The sequence below is a fragment of the Magnolia sinica genome, chromosome 4 (genome assembly GCF_029962835.1).
Source record: "Magnolia sinica isolate HGM2019 chromosome 4, MsV1, whole genome shotgun sequence".
Taxonomy (NCBI): domain Eukaryota; kingdom Viridiplantae; phylum Streptophyta; class Magnoliopsida; order Magnoliales; family Magnoliaceae; genus Magnolia; species Magnolia sinica.
The window spans coordinates 47,572,836-47,584,731 of NC_080576.1; the positions used below are offsets into that span (position 1 = coordinate 47,572,836).

Genomic DNA, 11,896 nt, shown 5'->3' on the forward strand with positions numbered 1-11,896 from the left:
TTTGAGAGTATCATTTGCATAATTATTTAATTATGCTTGTCATTTTGAATGTTTATATTTTGACATGCATGATTCGATGAATGCTTAGTGATGATAGGTAGCACATCCCACACACACACATGTTCACTATCATTATATAAACTAGTCACTTATTTGCAAATCATTCATAGTCTTTGTGATTGGACCCGCTATTGGCTTGGAAGCCTTAGAGTTATATTGCCTTACTCACTTTAATTGTTAACTAGTTTAAGTTAGGAAATATGAATTTTAAATTGGCATAATTTTAAATAGGTCCTAATCACCTCCCTCTAGGACATAAATTTAATTCTCAAGCTCCACCATACTTCCATACTTAGATGCATTACGGCACTAAAACCGCAATTTCAATTGGTATCAGAGTGGGTTTCTCCTTAAAGGCTTAACCACCTGGAGCAAGATCCAAGGGATCTTTGGAATGATGTCTTCCTATAGAGGGAATGCTTTGGTTACCCAAGAATATGAACTTATTGGTAAATCTAGTTTGGGTAAACCTTTTAAGGACAATAGAGGAATTGAACTTAATAGTTACATTCTTACCTCTACCCCCTCGTAATCCAAAGGGACTATCCGTAAGTGTGTCATAATTGTGTAACAAGTGGTCACCTTAAATTTGAATGTGCATCCTTTTAAAAAAAGGGTCCAATCCACCTCAGTCACAAGTCAAATTGGTAAACTCTCCATGATTGAGAAATTGACACACTGATGGAGAAGCAACCCTAAGGGATCGCTGGAAAAAGACATAGAGTTCCCAACCCTTCTTAAAAGAACTAATCAGATGAAGGTGTTGCTAACTCTAATTGACTGACATAACCAAAAGGCCTAATTAATGCTTGTCAGGGGGAATAATAATTTGGGTAGGACTAACATAGATAAATCACCTACCAAACATAGATCTCCAACTAGGAATTCACACCCAAGTGAGTTGTGAAGAGGAATAGGTGACCTTAGAGGTCTATTTGTGCTCAAATGCTAAACCAGAGGATCAAGCCTCATTTTGAGCTTAATTGTTGAATTTGAGAATTTCAACATCATACATGAACAGTTAAATCAGGGGAATCTATCCTCATTTTGTGCTTTATTATAAAATCTGAGGATTTAGCCTCATTTATTTTGGTAATCTAAGCATTAAAGTTGTTGAACTTAATATCACATATTTAGGGCTTACATTCCTATTTTTCAGTGATATATTATTTGAATGACCATAATAAGCATGCTCCATGATTTTCAGGTTATTATATCCCTAACCCTTGTTAGTATAGGCTTTATAATTGCAAATCTTTAACTTATGGAGTTGGTTCATACATGATTTTATTGGTATATTTGTTTTGGACTAACCCTTTGTCAAATACTAACAAAAAGGGGGAGAAAGATCAAATCCCATAAAAACAATGCATTCTCTTATGTAGGGTTTATTTGTTGTGTTGCAGGTTGGACTGGGGAAGCAATTCAGGGGGAGCATTGCAAGCATTACATTTCTTAGTGTTTTAAGTTGTAAATCATTTATATTTGATATGTAATTTTGTTTAGTTGTTGTGGTATGTCATTTGTATGGACCATGACATGGTCTTAGGCTAGGTTTTTGTCACGTAATTGACAAAGGGGGAAATTGTTAGTACACTCATTTTTGCACCCTGGTTTGTCAATCATGTGATTCGTTGTGTCAAGTAGTTGGTTGAACCTTTGGAAAGTGAAGATCGAAGACACAAGCGAAGCTGAAGTATTAAGGAAGCAACAACAGGTAAAACAGGTACCTTGGCGACCCTAACCCTTGACCCAAAACAACCTATTTAATTTTAGATGATCTTGACCTAATAGGAATAATTAATTGAACATCGCTTAGTCTTATGAGACCAAGAAAAATATGATAAACAAGGCTAGAAGAGGTGCGAATCTGTTGTGTAGAAGATTGCCCAGAACAATAGATTCCAACTGATGTTCAATGGCATCGAGCTATTGTTGAACAGTTTTTGATGCAATCGAAAACCCGACCGATGCAATCGATCAAGAGTCAAGGATATCTAGTAACCAAACTGGGTTTTTAGCTGGAAATTTCAATGGCATCGAGGACCCTTTGATCGCATCGAAACTTAAGTTTCGATGGCATCGAAGTCCCCTTGATGACATCGATTTGAGATCCAAAACTATCCAGTAAGGTTTTTTTATTTTTCCTTGATTCTCTCGATGACATTGAAACATTATGTTCGATGACATCAAAGGTCGGGTTGATGCACTCAAAATGGGTCCAAATCAATCTAGCAAGAAAACATCATTTTTATTTGGAATCACTACCAAAAAATCGAGCAAAGGCTACGAACTTTGAAAGTTTTTAGCTACGGATTAAATCTATAGCAATTATGCTATGGATTTAATCCGTAGCTAAAACCTAATGATCCGTAGAAAAAACTTACATCCTCATTGGAACCTCATTAGAGATTGATGGTGCTTAAGGGGCTCCATGGGGCCCATTGGAGTATATGTGTTTGATCTAAGCCGCCCATCAATTCTTATATATAATTTTAGTGGATGAACCCAAAAATTATGTAAATTAAAGGTCTAAGTAGACCACACCATAAGAAATAATAAAAATTAAATTTCTATTGTTAATATTTGTGTGGTCTTCTTACATCTTTGATTTGACTCATTTTTTGCATCAACCCTTAAAATAATATTTTAAAATTAATGGACGGAGTGGATAAATAACATACATCACGGTGGGCCCCATGGTCCTAAAACCTAAGTCTTAAAGGCCTGTCCGTCACATGCCCCTCCCCCAAAATGAAATCCAATTCCGTCCGCCCTTTTCTCCCGCGCGCAGACCTCCAAAACGAAACCATACCATCTCACTCTTCCCCGCGACGTCTCTTCCTTTTCTTCATCCAAAGCCATTCTCTTCTCAAAACCTCACCATCCCCAAAGCCTTCAATGACCTTAGCTAGTCGTCACTTCCTTTCTCGCCTTGGATTCTCTCTACCCGCACCAGGCCTTCATCTTCTAAAAGGAGATTTTCTGTGAATGCGAGTCAACTTCCATTAGTTGGCAATCTGGCACCTGACTTTTATTATGATTTGCAGTAGTACAGAGGCAGTTCGATTTGCTGGGAAACATGCTCAAATCCATACATGAGTAATAGAGATCGCAGCCCTGTGATTGATATAAAAGAAAGCCCAAAATTACAATTTCTATTCGAAATGGTGTTAGATCGAGATCATACGAAAGAAGGTCGAATGCCCCAATTGCAACAACAGGTTCCCCATAGAGGCTGTCGATCATCATAAAACCTGCTGGAACACTCCATCCCCCCACTTCGTCATCAAATTATGGATTGGCTACGAGGATGGCTGCGATTTCTGGTGGTGATGGCCAAATCTCAGCCGCTAGATCATATCCATGCATTTCATCATTTGCTACAGTGGATTTTTTTCCCTTCTTCCTTGGATTTTGAAAGTAGAACCAATGGGTGTGGCCATTCGGTCTGATGGGGCCCTTTCTTAATGTTCAATGCCCCAACATTCACCTTGTATGTAATATGAATGATCCATTGCCTCTGAAGCACTCACTTGCCAACCTATTAGGATGCCGGGGATTTTGGAGGCAGACTTTTTATTTTTTATTTTTTATTTCTATTATAGCTAGACTAGATTTATCTTCTATGAATCTGATGTGAATTGCATGCTTTGCACCTCTGTGTGGATTTTTTTTTCCATTTATTTTTAGTTTAAGATGATGTGGAAAGGAACTGTACTTTTGGGGCTTGTAATTTCTCTCTTTCTATTGAATTATGAAACTTAGGTTAAGAATTACTGTCAATGGTAGTGTTGCTCTCAAGCGTGTTGAGTTTTGTGATACAACAAGGTGTAGTTCATCCGAATTCTTCTGTTAGGATCACAAGAAGGAAGAGATTGTGTCAGTAATCACTTGTAGCTACCCATGGATTCCCTCTATATCTATGGCAGGATCTGTAACACAGTGGCTGAAGTGCAGGCAGTTTAGGATGGTCTTAACCTGGAGAGACTGAAATTCTTAGCTTGTGTCAGTAATCACTTGTAGCTACCCATGGATTCCCACTATACAACCTGGAGAGTATGAAAATAAATCATCTTTAAGCTACTATATATGCATTAGTTTGTTTATGTGGACATGTCATGTACAGAAATTCATGGGCTTCTTGTTTGTCAGAGTTGAGATGTTTAGAGAATCGGAATGCTAATCCAGCTTGTAGATATATTGAAGAAATACTGTACGAATGATGTTTTGCAGGAATCTATTTAATTCATTTGATATAGCTAAGCAGGGGAGAGTCTCACTGGATTTCAACCTGTTTGTTTACTGCAGTATGGATTTCATCTCTCTTGCATGTTCCTTCCTGCTAAAGCCTAATTACAAGCAACTACATTTACTCTTCTTTGGCCACGAGAGATTTTTTAGGAGGATGTTTAGATACTTTTTGCTCACAGGATGGCAAAGTTGAAGCTAAAGTTAAACTCACTGGATTCTCAGCTTAGGAGCATTTCAACCTAGGGAATCCAGAAAATATGGTACAATTTTGCTCCTATGTTATACACACCAGTCCATCAACACTTCTTTGTTGCTCGTATGGACATGGCTGCTAATTGTAGGCCTGGTGAAACATTCAATCAAGTGTGCTCCAATGAATTGATAGGATATTCCCCAATTTGTCTATAATTTGATTTATGCGAAAAGGAATTTGATATATTCTTCATATTTTGTGTTTCTATTTTTGGTTCCATCATATTGTGATAGTTTCTACTACAAACTTTTGTCAGCTTTCTCCTCAATGAGATTTTGCATTGAGAAAAGGAACACGCTAGTTCTTGCTTCATAAAGCCTAAGGATTGATTTTGTAGATACCCTTTATTTTGACATTACAGGATTGTTTCTTGTAATCAAACTGGAACGGAAGTGGGCTGATTACTTATCGGCATTAATATTTAACTGAATCATTGATAAAATATTTGAGGTATGAGAGCAATTGCTGTAGAGAGTAGCCAGCATGTAAGTTTAGGACTGACCCAAAGCACTAATACTTTAGCACCAACCAATATTCCCAAACCTGGCCAGTAAAGGTCTAATAGGAACCAAAATATGTGAAAATTATAGATTGCAAAAGACATTAGATTCCTAGGCTGTAATTTGCTACTTGTTGTTGTTTCTTGTTGCCACTACCTTATCGACTTGTTGTTGTTTCATATTGCCACTACCTTGTTGAGGAAAGGCTTTTCTTTAAAACCTTTTACATCCGTTACTAGTTACAACTTACAAATTGTCTGTTTTAATTGACTGATTATTTATGTTTGTGGTTATTGTCACCAAGTTGACGTGTGACTCTTAGGCTTCATTCTCACAACCTTACTCCAACTCGCTGGGACAAGGCTATGATGATGATGATTAGGAATACAAGAACTATAATTTCTGTCACTTATTGTTAGTTAAGGTTGGTGTTAGCCATGTTTGAAAAACTGGACTAGCTGTGAAACTATCATGTGGCTGGTTTGATCCCTGAATACAATGGGTTTGACAAAATGCTTGGAACAAAAGTGAAAATAGTTTATGAAAAAGCTAATATTTTTGAAATAAAATATCACAAACATAGCTTAGAATATAAAATCCAACCCATTGGCAAACAAAAGACAAAATGAAGACTGTTTATCCTTTCAGCTTGATAATCCTTCACTACTTCTATCGCACTATTGTAATTTAATTTTGAATTTTGTACATAATGCTAAAATTTGAAAATTTCTACTGAGCTACATACTTTTGGAAAGCTTAAAAGCTCTTTCATTGATAATGTTGTGGAAATATTTTGCATCTTATGTCAGGGCAGGTTACTTCTATTAACATCTTCACTGCTTTAAGAAGTTGGTTCTTTAGGCTAATTTGGAGAACTAAAAGGCATGCACACATCAAGTTAGTGTAAAACCTTTTTTGGGTGACGGGTACATGTTGGTTCAAGTAGGAACAAAACAGGTAGTGGGACCTTCACCCTATGATGTTGAATGTTATTAAAATTGTTCTTCCTCTACGGTTTAATATCATGCACGCATTACATGATGATGATGACTACAACCATGGTGTTAGGAAACAAGATATGGTGGGATATCTTCTAGGATATTAGGATCTGTTTCTTTTTTAATATAGTAGGATTTGTTTCTCAGGAATTGCACATGTTCCAGGTTTGCATAGTTTTTTGTACATGAACACAAAATTGTGTGGTGACCAAGATATTTGATTTCATTTATTTGATACTTTACCTGGCTTCACATTTATGAAATATTTGATACATCAATAAAACAAAATAAATGATAATGCATCTATTTTCTATTGGACTAGTTTGTCCATTATAGAATAGTGATTGTGTTCATGTTTTAGATCTTGTGTTTTTTGGTTTTCCTTTTCAATCTTGTGATTCTACTACCAATTCAAATTACCTTTTGGATGTACTTTTCTGGTGTATAGGATTCTATCAATCTGGCAACCATTCTCTACTATTTATACAGGTTATGCACAGGCACCAGAAGTATTTTATGTGAGTATTGAAGGTGGTTGGATTTGGTATTAGATTGTAAAAATAATGGGTTTTTAGCATAGAGTAAAAATTTTGTCTGAAAACTTTATGTTCTATGGCAATTTGTTAGAAATGTGAGATAAGCTCTGAAATCACATCCTAATTTTATCGGTGTTATAGTGCTTCTTCAAGCCAGATGGTAAGGTAGAGCTGGTAGAACCAGAATATGGTGGAGCCATCTCTCCACAGTGCACATTGTAGGGTAATGTATCAATAAGAACTGTCTCTCTTGTGGGTCATGTCACGAATGTTCTGTGTTTCAAAAATCACACACATTAGACATTCCTAGCCATCATTTTTCTTCACCTTCCTACACCAAATGTTGACTGCTTATTTTCTTTATAACCTTGTTCTGAAGGCCACGGAGCAGATGGGTATCCAATCTAAGTGTAGTTTGAAATCATCCAATCACCCTGCCATGTTTACTTTGGTGAGTGTCCTTTTTTTTTCCCTTTCCACAGACAAGCACACAAATACATATATATTAATTTATATATTGTATATTGAAACCTCTGACAGTCTGTCGACGATCACAATACATGTCTAGACTATCAGTCCACAATGTATGCTTACCTAAGAATGGGTTCCTTTTCAGCAAATCTTTTGCTTTAACATGTTTAGTTTTTTTTTTTTCCAGCAAATCTACCAGCACACATCTAATTCTTTAGTTACGGATGTACAAAGAAGCTATTCTTCTTTAGATAGGTGAACACTATGCTACATGCTATTTGATATTTAAACACTACTGTAGATCTACCATGGTCTTAGCTCTAGACCTAAATATTTAAACATTGTTTACGTTTCTTTAACTTGATCTTACTGACCATAAAGTATTTGTGGTTGCCTTGATTCATGTTAATCTTGTAACAAATGGCTTCTATTTTGTGAAAAAGTTCTTGCATTTAAGTCTATTGCGCCTATGATATTACAGGATTCCTTATATCACAATTTTTCCGAGGAGGAACTGATGCGAGTTCATGAATATAATTTTGACTATCTTGGTAATGTCTACCTTTTCCTAAAGTTGGAGAAACAAATATTCATGTAGAATATATAAAATATGCATGTCATGTTGTAGTGGTATTTTGAGTCAAAATTCTGGCACCTGTTTGCTAATTATGATGTGTATGAATCAGTGGGAGGATCCTTATAAATTGTTTGGCAGGTCAATCCTTCAGATGTGATAATTTTGGAAGGGATACTTTTTTCATATTGTTTCCAAAAATGCTGTGATCTAGTCTAGTTACTCATGTATATGAACCATGCAACAAAGTGGCAGCTGTAAAAGCTAAAAGACCATCTTTACGTGCATGAAATCCACCCTCTCCATAAGGTACAATACCCCTTTTCTTGACTTGATACCAACTCTCGATCAACATATGTTTCTTACCAAACTAATTTCTTAGTCAAATCTACTTGTAATTACCATCACATTTCTTGCAGTGCACTTTTTTTCTAGTAAGATTTTCATTTAATCTTGGGTTGGCAATGGGTTGGGTTTTGGTTGAGTTGGATCAGCCTAGGTTTGACCTATTCACTAAGCAAGCAAAGAAGTCAAACCTATGCCCAACCCATTTACTAAATGGGCCGAGATTCAAACTAGAGTTCAACCTAGAACCCTTGAATTCAAACTACTTTCTACTTGTTGAGATTTAACTTTTATGTAAACATTTCACAGCTCATACGATTACAGAAATGTTTTTCCAGATGCTGTTTTTCTTTTCTTTTCTTTTATTGTTCTTGTTGTTTTGTTTTGATGTTTAGTACTCGTGTTTCTTAGAATCAGAATTTACCCATTGAATTTGACCCAAATTCGTTGATTAAATATCTTTTCAGGGATCTATCTTACAACAATTTCAGTGGAGATTGCCAGTCTCATTCAGTAATTTCCATTTTACCATCATCATGGGCAAAGTAGTAACTAGTTTGTATTTCTGTAGGTAATTTCTTATTATATGAACCACGATGGTGAGTGCATTTTCATGGATTGGTTCCAGATGTAGTATGCCTCTCTTTGAGGACATCAATATTAATTCAATCTAAAATTTGGACGGCATTACCTTTTCTTATTTTTTCCAATGCCATTTGCATGGTTAATTAGGGGATATAATGTGGCCACTGTTCTATGGCTATGGATCAAATCCAAAAGGTGGGCTAGAGTCTTTGACCTGCAGTTTGATTCTGATACATATAATACAGCTAAATGCATGGTCAAAAATGAAAAAAATATGGGCTATAATCCATACTCAAATGGCCAAAACAATTGATTAATCAGATGTTTGTAGCATATGATTGGTGGCATGTTGTCTCTCAGTCTCTTCTAATCTTGTCCTGATTAAATCGCATCAGTTTTTCTCTCTTGTCTTCTTTTAAAATGGGAGATTATCACTTGTAGCCATGTTAATGTGTCAAGCGTGTATTTCACCTAATCTGTGAAATAGGTGGGCCTTATCACTGACTTTTATGCCTGATGAATGGTTTGGCTTTATTTCTGTGCAACTACTCATGCCATGCATGTCTACCTTGTTGGGTTGCAATTGATTGTTCTCTTTGAATGTTCTTTTGGAAAATTGGGTTTTACTTGTGTGGCATTGTAAGGTTTTAACAATACCAGATGTTGGTATTAAAACCATTATTCTTTTGTTAGTGGGAGTTTGTGTGCATGTTTAGATGCACAGAATCCATGGGAAAAGAATGGAAAAACAATATCTAATGATGATTTTGATTAGAATGGTTAAAATGGTTAAGCATGGATTCTAATTTTGAGTTCTTGTTGGGATAGGAAGTGGAAATCTCATATTTCCTCTCACAATAGTCACATAGTTTATTGTGCCAAGAGTCCAAATTATGGATGAGGGTGATATGATTGCTGGGTGGAATTCACCCTTTCCTTTGCTATCCAAACAACACAAATTGTCATATCAAAGGAAAGCCTTTTCCATTGTTTGGTATGGAATCCATGGTTTCCAAACATAACATACGTATTTGTTTGATTTTTATCCTTTTTTTTCCCTGGTGGGGTGTGGTGGAAAGATACTGTTCAGCTTCCTTTTTTACATGCATGGAACTATTTTGTTTTCTAATATTGTTAATCTGGGTATCTGTGAATTTAAACATTTTGGTGAAGAAAACTTCTTTCACAGTTTATTAGGCCTTTTGTTGAGTTTGTTTTTGGCTTCACCATCTAGAATACTCTTGTAATTGTCATTGTTTGGTGATTGCAGTTTAATTGTTCTCTGTTTTGTTAGCCATCATGGGAAAGGAGAAGGTTCATAATAACATTATCGTCATTGGTCATGTCGACTTTGGCAAGTCGAACACAACTGGGGGCATCTTATCTACAAGCTTGGTGGAATTGATAAGCGTGTGATTGAGAGGTTTGAGAAGGAAGTTGCTGAGATGAACAAGAGTTCATTCAAGTATGCATGGGTTCTTGATAAGCTCAAGGCTGAGTGGGAGCGTGGTGTCACTATTGATATTGTAATTGTAATTGATTGAATGAATGATCGTAATTGATTCATTATTGAATGAATGATCGTAATTGAATGAATGAATGAATGATCGTAATTGAATGAATGAATGAATGATTATAAAATATTTTAAATGTAGGAAATAGCTACGGATATTGACCATAGCTGGTAATCTGACTACCGTAGCTGTAATTAAATTCGGCATATTGCTATGGATTTAGCACTACTTTTAGCTACAAATACTATCTGTAGCTGTATGTACTTTTCGCTACAGAAATATTTGCTACAGATTATATCTGTAGCTATTTTAATCTATAGCTAAGGATTAAATCTGTTGCCATAGATTTTAGACCTATTGGTTTAGCGCCTACGATGCCGGTCATGCTACGGATGAAAACCGTAGCCATAGGTCTATGGCTACAGATTAAATCCATAGCCTTTGCCCAATTTCCAGTAGTGAATTCTCAATGGCATCAGGGAGCCCTTCGATGACATCGAAGGAATTTTTAATGGCATGTAAGACCTTTTAATGGCATCAACTGAGCCATTTTTTGCCCATTTTTTAACTATTGGAGCTCGAACTGTTTAAATAGGGCATTCAGTTCTTAGTCTTTTTGATGGATTTTTGGTACAACAGAATGTAGGGTGATTCTATATCCATATCCTTCATCCCTAGCCTCTATTGCTTTGAGTTTTAAGCAATCTCCTTTGAGATTACAACTCTAATGAGGATTCCATCTTCAATATTAAGATATGCTCGAACTCTTTCATTTTCTAGAGACTGGACTTGAGCAATCTTGGTATATCATTGTCCAAGTCTCTAGGAGACCCATCTAGTTGGATCCCCTATGATTAACAACTTCCTATTAGTCGTAGGAGATTCAACTCACTCATATCACCTTCAGCTCCACCCAAAAATCACCATATGATTGAACACCATAAGATGAAGAGAGAATCAATATAGGAACTCAGGCGTCATTCAGAAATTGTATGAACTCCATTAGATGGCTAGAAAATCAGCAAGTGAAGGGGAGATCTCCAATCATCATCTTCCACTTCTATTTGACAATTTTTAGCTATATTTTCTCTCTAGAAACAGAAGGTAACGACCTTCTTTAGACTGTGATGGACCAATTGGTCGATCCTTTCCAGGATTCCATACATGTAGCTAATTGTGTCATTTCATTGGCATCCCACATTACATTCTTGAGTGATGTGCATCAACTGGACCTTATCAAATTGTTCAAGTAATTGGATTGCCACAACATAGTATGGTAATAAAGATGGATTGATGCATGCGAATGCCTCCACGATCTAATTTATCACTAGCTGTGAATCTCCGATGATTATTATGTCTTTCACTCGTAATTCTAAAAATATCTCTAGATCGAATATCATGGCTTCATACTCAACTTGATTATTTTTACATTCAAATTATAACTAGAATGCAAACTCCCATTGATTCCCATTAGGAGAAATCAACACTATTCCTGCTCTAGCTCTAGTGTCCTTGATCCGTTGAAAATCAATTTCCACGGTGTGAGTTGCACATGATATGAACCTAGTACCTCTGTAGGAATTTGTTCCCTGAGGTCCGAAGGGTGATCGGCTAGGAAATCTACTATAGCCCGACCTTTTATTGCTTTCTGTGGCATGTAATGAAAATCAAATTTAGATAAGACCAATACCCATTTACTAATTCAGCCGTTAAGAATTGGCCGGTTTAACATATACTTCACTAAATCAGTCATACCTATTACATTTACTCTCTTGGCCAATAAATAATGCCTCAATTTAGTGTTCA

The 11,896-nt window shown here is 36.1% G+C and overlaps 1 long non-coding RNA gene across 4 annotated transcripts; it reads left to right on the forward strand.

Moving 5' to 3' along the window:
• The first annotated feature begins 6,358 nt into the window (after positions 1-6,358).
• LOC131243085 (uncharacterized) lies at positions 6,359-9,905 on the forward strand. Of its 4 annotated transcripts, none has more exons than XR_009169852.1 (8): positions 6,359-6,583; positions 6,743-6,824; positions 6,981-7,052; positions 7,260-7,327; positions 7,554-7,623; positions 7,788-7,955; positions 8,459-8,562; positions 9,871-9,905. It is a non-coding gene; the product is annotated as an uncharacterized LOC131243085 (long non-coding RNA). The 4 variants fall into 4 exon arrangements; XR_009169851.1 differs by having other exon boundaries at positions 6,360-6,646; positions 7,759-7,955; XR_009169849.1 differs by having other exon boundaries at positions 6,360-6,583; positions 7,759-7,955.
• The last annotated feature ends 1,991 nt before the right edge of the window (positions 9,906-11,896 follow it).